This window comes from Anomalospiza imberbis, chromosome 2 (genome assembly GCF_031753505.1).
Source record: "Anomalospiza imberbis isolate Cuckoo-Finch-1a 21T00152 chromosome 2, ASM3175350v1, whole genome shotgun sequence".
In the NCBI taxonomy this organism is placed as follows: domain Eukaryota; kingdom Metazoa; phylum Chordata; class Aves; order Passeriformes; family Viduidae; genus Anomalospiza; species Anomalospiza imberbis.
The window spans coordinates 106166630-106175495 of NC_089682.1; the positions used below are offsets into that span (position 1 = coordinate 106166630).

The following is an 8866-nucleotide window of genomic DNA, read 5'->3' on the forward strand; positions in this document are numbered from 1 at the left end:
TCATACAGTTGTGATTAAGATGTAGAGCCCTCAAAAAGGTTGATAACAGTTTAAGCAACTTTGGAGTAAATGAAGGGATTTAAAGGATTAGAAAAGAGATAAAAGATGTTAAATGTGTACAGATTTTTCTGAAAGTTTTATTATTTTTTAAATACATGCCACAAATAATGAAATGCAGAAGGTTTTCCTGCATGTTATATTCAAAATTTCCACTCTCCAACATGTGAGAATTTAATTGCTAAAACAATTAAAAATCATGTATCACTGTCACTATTCATCAGAGTATTTTACATCCAACTGCCATCATTCAGACACTTGATGAAGATGACTACTTTTCAGTGAGGCAGAAAAGAAGCCCACATGCTCCCAGACCTCACAAACCAGGCTAGTGAGCAAAAAATGGCATTTGTGCTCATTCTCCTCTAAATAAAGGCTCCAGGCATTGACTCACCCCACCCGTGTTGGCTCTTTGCTGCAATGGGTTTCACAGAGGCCCTTCCCTGGAGCTGGAGCTGAGGAAAGAAGGAGGGTAAATGGGGAGAAATGGCCAGGTTTCACCTGGGGTGGCAAAAGGCCAAGACATGGACATGTTGCTGTACCTGGGGACAAGAGGATTCTCCTGGAGACTGAGGAAGCCATTAAAAACTAGATGAGGTTTCATTCTGTGCCCTTGGTATGGGTTATTCTTTTGTCAAATTAGTGGTGGGATGATCTCTAAAAGAGAATTCAAGGCTGGGCCCTTGATTTGTCTCAGAGGTCTAAAAGGTTTGTACAAAAGCTTCATTGCACAGGTTTCATTTTATCCATGCGAAGAAATGGATTTTCAAACATCAAGAGAGCTTCTCTCAGCCAAGCAGGTAAGTCAGCTCTTCTAGTTCAGGCACTCACATGTTAACAGTTATTATTATGTTTTATGACAGCAGACAAACTCTGACAGATCTTACTGCAGAAGGGCTGGGTGAATAGTTCTTATCCTAACATGCCTTGAGTCTGTAAGGGGATACAGAAATAACTGTATGCAAAGGGTACCTCGTTGTAAATGGTGACTGAGCATGTTTGCACAGACAAGATGATTATTCTTGGATGGCCAGGATGAGGGTCTCAGTGGAGTTGTTGCACTGTTGAGTATGATCCAAGACAAGAACTGAGCAGTCTTGAACTTGGAAATAAAGTTATTTCCTGGCAGCAGATGAAGACCTCACCCGAAATGGTGTGTTTATACCAGGTGCTGCTTTACAAGATGGGCATTGGAGTCGTAGAAAGAGCAATGGAGATGCTCAGGTGTTTCAGCAGGGAAGGGAGTTTAAGAAAACAGACTCTTCATTTGTTGCAAAAGAGAAGGCAGAGAAAAAGGAACATGAAATGCCTGAGACACTGAGGAGTGGCAAAAAGCTGGATGCCAAGGATGTAAGAATGGAACAAAAAGCTGGAGGAAGAGAAGACAAGGTTTTCACAATGTTTCTGCACACTATCTCCCTGTAGAGGGTAATTAGTATGAGGAGCACAATAACCCACAATCGTCAGGCAGAGCTGGATGTGTTTACAACACAATGGTTTGCTGCATTGGCAGGAGAAGCTGCAAAGTCTCTTGGAAACCCCCTTGTTAAAATTCTCCCACCAAACAGAGGGTTATATGACAGAGATAAAATCAAAAAAGCTGTCATAAAATGCATTTCAATTAGCAAGGGACGTATGAGACAACCAAAAGAAGTTCTTCAACAAAACAGAAATAAAAGTAGAATAAAGGGAAGTATAACACTCATTAGTAAAAGGCAAAAGAGAACAAATAAGCAATGAAGGAGATCAGACTCAAGTGTCCAAGATTTCATTTACTATGGCTTTGCCTCCTTTCCGTCTTCAAAAAAAAAAGAGGCAAATTGTGGCCAATTATTTATAAAAAACAATTTTTAGGAAGAAACAGGAACTCTACCCAGGATAACAAGACCAGTTTGCATTGCAAAATAATTCTTTTGGGTAAACAGTCAAGCTAAGGGGGACACAGTTGATGCTCCAACACAGAAGGAATGATTTGCACTCTCCCACAAGGAAATACTGAGCTTCCAAAAGGCCAAGCCCTGGTAGTTGCTGTTGGATGCTGTGGTAACACTGAGCTGAGATTTTGAACTCCAAAGTCTCTGAACTGTGGTCTCAGCACAGGACAGAAAATTAGGCATGGAAGTGCTGAAGCACTATATCACCTTAGCTAACTGCCTCTATTTTTAGTGCAAAATTAATTTCATAGGTTTATGGGATCGTCACACAAACAAGTTGCTGGGGAGGAGAAGGTGTGAACTTGGTGAAGTCAGCTGCCCTGCAGTAGCAGCCATTGCACCAGTTCTGATCATGGGATATGTGAGGGAGATTTTCCTCCTCAGTAAGTAAATAAAGTGTAACAGGCAGGCTGGAGAGAGAGAATTCATTGTGGGGAGAGGAGCAATTAAACACAGCAGTAATTGGCTCCCATATCCATATCCTGTGCATGAAGATGCAGGAATATTTCTGAAGGACATATACTTCCCATTTCTGTTCAAAATGCTGTCCTTTAGGACATGATCTGTCAAAATAACCATGTGGCTTAATTGGTCTCCCAAGGCTGTTTGCCTTCACTCAGTGATCATCTTTACAAGCGTGCATTCAGCTGGTAACTGGTGAGTTACTTCACTGGGACATCACAGCACACGTGCTTCTGGCAGAAGGGGGTAGAAAGTGTGAGACTACACAAGAAATATTTTGGAGAGCCTTGAGTTAAATACCAGAAACAATATGAAAAAGATAAAAATAAGCACTGAGAATAATTTCCATGTCAAGTGCCTTGGAAGTCAAGTCAAGTCAAGAACAATTGACTTTGGACTGCATCCCAAGGAAGATGTGTACAGTAGTGTGTTGGAGGACTTTTGCTCTGTGTGCTTTAGGCATATTAACCTTATTAAACTCATATTTAAACAGCACTTTCAGACTCTGCAATATTTTTTACCCAGATCACTGTGATATTATTTCTGAAAATTAAGTAGAAATCTTCTACTTTCGTTGTGATGCATCCTTGTCAACCTGCTGTCAAAATCAGCCTCAAAGAGGCTTTCCCCAGTGTTAAATAATGGAGCCATTAAGGTCTTTTGGAACACATCCACAGGAGCAGGGCTTTTTTCCTGCATGGTTTCCAGTCAGAAGCAGGTGGCTAGAGATGGCAGCAACTTCTATAAGGGACAAATAGTGCACAAGAGGGGCTGGAAAACAGAAGGTTGGTGCTACCACCCAGGATGTCAGGGTTCAGGCAAATGAGCATGCAGGAGCTCGGAGTGAGCTGAATGCTGAGGCTCCTGTAGAACAGCTGCTGGAGATCTGGTCAAAGGGATTGGGGCACCTCAGGGAGGGGCAAGCACCTCTGACAGTGTAAGCACCTAGCTTGTGGGCAGACACCCACATGTGTGTGCCCTTTCTGAGGAGATAAATCCCATTCCTCCAGCTGTGGTGACCCGTGCTTTGTTGCAGGTCATTCTCATGCCAGCACAGACCCTTCCTGCCTTCCACAGTGCATATTTCCCTCTTCTCACCTTTCTAGTGTCAGTGGGAGCCTTTCTATTTATTTCAGTGGATGAGGAGACAGGACTTGAAAGAGCAAATCTACCATCAAAGCCCCCACTCCAGCTAGGAGGAACAATTTGAAAGGGTGCCATTTTCTAGAGAAGCGCCCCCCAGGTGAGCTGTGCTCCACAGGCTCCCTACAGCTCCAACCAAATATTGTCATGCTTCCCTAATATTACACCCTGTACTCATTAGATTGGTTGATGACTGCTCTTTTATTTAGTTACCCCTTTGTAAAGCAATGATGCCCCCATATTTAGCTGGGGGTGGCAACAACAACTTTTGGAATAATGTCAAGGGAAAAAAAAGCATGCACCAGCCCTTGGTGATCTGCCTGGGTAGCTTGTTTTATTGGATTTTGTGATATTGAGATGGTTTGGCAACTGTTGGCCTGTCAGATTGAGAGGTCACTCACCAGCCTCCATCAGAGATTTAAAGGCACTGCAAGGAAACTCCTTGTGTCAATTTGACTCAATTTGCAAACTAATGAGTTAAGCCCTCCCAATGTGTTTAGGGTCAGCTCAGATCTATTTGGGAAATGTTTGACTATTAGCATTTAAAGCTTCAGATGTGCCATTTCCCCCTTCTGCTCCCCAGCCCTCCCCAGGTTGCTCTCTCCTTTAATTTCCCTGCAGGTTTTAGAAAGGATGCATTAAATTAAAATCACTAGCTGTTTTGTGAGCAGTCTTTTGTGACCAGTAATGAATGTAATGAGTGCAAAAGGAGAGGGAAAACAGGATGATTAAATGATGCTGAGCTGTTTTTCACCCAGCAGTTTGCAATGTGACACAAATGGACAATTGGGGCTTTTCTTTTCCCATTAATTTGTATCTCTGTTTGCACTTGTCACATAAAAACCAGACTATTTACTAAAACATGAGGTAGGTAACAGATGCCACCTCCTCTGGAGCTGAACCTGATTGACCCTATGCCTGATAGTACAGTTTTGCAATGTTATTTTGGATTTTCCCGGTGTTGGACACAGCCCCAAGTACTTTGAAGGCTAGCTTTTAGTATCATGTGCCTTTAGAAGGATTGGTTCTTTGTCTTATGTGGTTATTATGTTGTATAAAAACACAGCAATTATTTTGAAAAATTTTATCAATCAGAACTGAGAAGCAGTCAGGAGTCAATTTTTTTTTTCAAACTACAGGCAGAAAGAAAAGCATTCCTTCCTAAAACAAATGCTGGGTTTTTTCCATGACCTGTATTAATCAAAAGCTTTAGTAATTAATCAGTTTTCTGAGCCAACATGTGCTCTGTGTGTGTGCATGTGCGTGTTGATTAAACCAAGCATCTGGATCTGAAATCTTTAGATGTCTATGTTCATTAGACTGTTTTGGGACTATCCTGAAAAACGTTTTCTGCCTACTACAAATATACCAGATTCCTTCTTACTGTTTGCTCATTCCAGTGAATCCCACAAAACAGCCCCCAGCATGGGAACAGCCCAGATTTCGTACCCTAACTAAAGTGGGACCCGTGCAGCTCTATGCACTCAATTTAAAAGTGAGGTGGTTTAATCTTGGTAAGATTCACACCAAGGTTTTAGCCAGGAATGGATCTAGAGTTTTTGGAAAGCACCCTGTGAGACAGTCCAGCCTAAGCCCTGGGAAATGAACATGTGGCTAAATGAAATAGTATAAAACTGAGTGTGGGAGCAAGGACATTCTCCATCTGATGTTTCACTAAATGTGTGTCTAAAATGAGTGCACTTGTCACTCCTAGGGGCCTCACAGGAGGCTGGATCAAGGTCTGGCTGAAGCAATCCATGGTTAAGGTCAAAATCCATAGAGTACCTTTGCAATAATTCTCCTGGGGACAGCGAAGTGTAGAATTTAATTCAGAATTAGCAGAAATGAGCTGAAGCTGGCCAGGGTGTAATATATTTTAAAAATGAACTTGGATTCACAAAGAAATCAGGTATTTTTAACATGATTTTTTTCACAGCTGATGGGCTGTGTGAAATGATAGGTCCTGTAGCTCTGACAGGGCTCCAAGGAAAGGCATAATTGCCAGAAACAAGTGACACATGCAGTCAGCCACAATGCTTCAGCAACAGGCAGCCTTATCCTACTATTAAGTAAAAACTTCATCCAATTTCCATTTCAATTTTATCGTTGCTGCCGACACAAGTCATTAAAATGCACAAGCTAGCTTTGCAATTATTCATTCAAATAACACTTTGAATTGTAAGGGGTATTCTTGCTCCTGAACTTGCAGAGCTGCCATCCACACCTCACTGAAACACTCCTGGAAAAACGCACCGATGGGAAAGTGGCCTTTCCATCCTGATTCGCCTCCGCTTAAAGATCTGCTTCTGCTCACAGGAGGAAAACAAACTCTCATGCAAATAAGGCAACAACGGTAAATACTTTTTGTTTTGTTTTTATTGAATGGGAAAACAAACTTTAATTTGAATACTAAACCATCCAGAATATCTAGCTCAAAACATGTTTTTATTATTTACATTCCTAGGTTTGGCTTGTTATGCTTCTGGCATATCTATTCATATCTCTTGCAATATTTTTTCATTTCATATATTAATATTTAATATTCTTTATACATTGTTCAACCTTAATGGTTGTCTAATTTCTGTTTTTCATCCACAGAGAAGCTATTAATTTATGAGCATATAGGGCAGTAAGTAATAATTTGCATGAATGCCTTGAGCAGATATGCTTCCATAGGCCTCCCATAGCATAGACTTTGGAAAGGGTGATACCATCTATTGGCCAAGCTTCAATGAACACTCTTTACAACAAGAAGGAGAAAAAAAAGTTTTTTAATCCATAAAGAAGTCTACTAAATGAAAAATCAAGAGAGATGACAGGAACTGGATTGTTCCTAGGGTTTGTTTGGATTTTTTTCCTTTTTATTAATGTGTTAAATATATTCCTGTGGTTTAGAAAGCATCACAGAAACTAAAGTTTTCCGTACATCTTCAGGATTTACAATGATCATTAAAAAAGATTCTCAAAGACTGGCTGGCCTGCAGGGACATCCCCACTCCTGGTCTTCCCAGCCGCAGTCTGGGACTTTCTTTCCAGAGGGCCAGTGGTAATTTACACCCTGTGGTAAGACTAACTTCTGTGTCCTTCCACAGACAGATGTCAATGTAAAGCACTAATAATGTTTACAATATTACTGTCCTCAAAAGACGCAAATGAAGCAAATAATGGAATTTATTTTGCATTCTGCTGAGTATGGGGTGGAGAAAAACATTGTTTGTTGGTTAAGTGCATGTCTACTGTCTTCGCATACAGCTCATTAGAGCATGTGAAACTGCTTGTTCTGAGTAAACTCATGAATACAAAACATTTCTGATGGAAGACCTTTGTACTGGACAGAAGACTTGAGGAATTTGCAAATTTTTGGCAAGCACACAACTTTGACAAAGTTTTCCATGTGAAAGGGTTGAAACTTCTTGTTTACACCACCAAGCTCTCATTTCATTTTTTTCTGTGAATTCCTGTATTAAAATTCATGGAATAGAACATTAGAAAATATTAGAATAAATAGTTAAATTGTGGTAATATTTTTTTTAGTTGTTGAGGGCTTTTTGGTTGATTGGTTGATTGGTTTTTTTATCTGAAACACATATACTATTAGCTCCCTGACTAGATATTGCAGTGTAATCAAAGCACATTTCAAAAGGTTGGGCTTCCTTGTGAAAGGGGAAGCCTGTATTCTGACAAAGTTTTTATGGAAAGCTTGAGCGCTCCATTTAGTGTAGGTGCACCTGAGTAGAAGCCTGCAACCGCCAAAGACCACCCAAAACCTTGAAGGGATAAGAAATGAAGGACCTGACAGATACCCTTCTGTGCTTTCTCCCCTAGCATCTATTTAAGCAGAGGAGTTGATCTGTGAATTTCTCCTTCCATTTTAAGAGTAGAAGAGTCCTATCCACCAGGCAAGAAGTTACTGCAGAATGTCCTGCAAAACATCTACTTTGCCAACAGACATTTCCAAAGCTGTCATTTAAAGACATTTTCTTCATATTTCATGTGCAGTTCACAAAAATAGAGCAGCAGAGCCTGTGTATGTCATCTTGGCTTGCTTTGCTGCAAGAGTGCATTCAGGCAGAAATGTGTGACTTTTTCTTCAGTCATCTACTTTTTATGTGTAGGGATAACTCCAGTTAAATTAGACCCAGTGGCCTGAATAATCTGATCATGCACAGGGGGTAACTGAGTCAGAGCCTGGCTTTGGGAGCGCTCACACAGAGCACAGTGGTCACAGCTCTGCTGTCCAAACAAGGGGCTGTGAGGAAGGTGTAGATCTGCAGGGAATAGTCACAGGGTGATAAAGGCACTGCTTTTAGGGTACTGTCTGCCTGACCCATCCCAGACAGCTTCTAGGTGCTCCTCCTTGTCTCCTCTTGAGACAAAACTGTGAATAGAACAGGACTCATGCTTTCTCTCATTCTCTCTTTCTTTCTCTAAAGAGATGATGTTCGCTAACTTACTTTGATGAAACTTAACCTCATTTTTTCTGGCATTTTACCTTGGGAAAGTTTAGAAGTCCATAACTAAAGGTCTGATTTAGTTGTTAAAGCACTTCTGCCTGGTCTCTCAGCTGAGTTGAGAGAGGATTCACTGCTTTCAAAAGTATGGCACTGCTGATTTGGACATTTTGTGTAACTGGCCATCCATTAACTGAATGATATTTAGCTTTAAAAAAAACCAAAGTAGTCCTCCATGTTAAAGACATATTTTTTTTTTTCTTATTGTGTGGATTTTAAAAAAGAAGGAGTACATGGTAGAAAGTGTGGCTGAAAAGAAAATCAAATGAAAATTTATCTTCATGGTAATTTTCTGTTCAATTTCCATGGCTGAAGAACTAAAACTCTAATATTAAAGTTCTAAATTAAGCTGTGTATGTGAGTGTACTAATAGTACTTGGTAACATGTAAAATAATCTGTCATATTGCTTTTCCAACTAATCATTAATGAATTAATGAAAGGGTTTCTCTGGTTTTGTACTGTGTAGCATAATGAGATATACAGTATTTAAGGCTTTCAAAGATTTAGGACTCTATTAATGAAAAATAATTATTATTTTACAACACTAATTAAGTATAATTTGCACAGAACTAACATTTTCTAATCCCTAAACATTAGTAATGACAACAGCTCCTCTTGAAGCTGTTAACTGCTCTGCAACACTTTTTAAAGGAAGATGAATGGAAAAATATGCTGGCAAAGAGGGATGCTGGTAACAGCATCCAGGCAGAGAGCCTCCAGGCAGACTGGGAGAGGCACATGAGCACCTGCAGGTGCCT

At 40.4% G+C, this 8866-nt stretch overlaps 1 long non-coding RNA gene across 1 annotated transcript; it reads left to right on the plus strand.

Annotated features, from left to right (window-relative positions):
• Positions 1-245: 245 nt before the first annotated feature.
• Positions 246-8297, plus strand: LOC137467268 (uncharacterized). The gene is made up of 4 exons (XR_010995475.1): positions 246-673; positions 792-857; positions 5806-5949; positions 7422-8297. It is a non-coding gene; the product is annotated as an uncharacterized lncRNA (long non-coding RNA).
• The last annotated feature ends 569 nt before the right edge of the window (positions 8298-8866 follow it).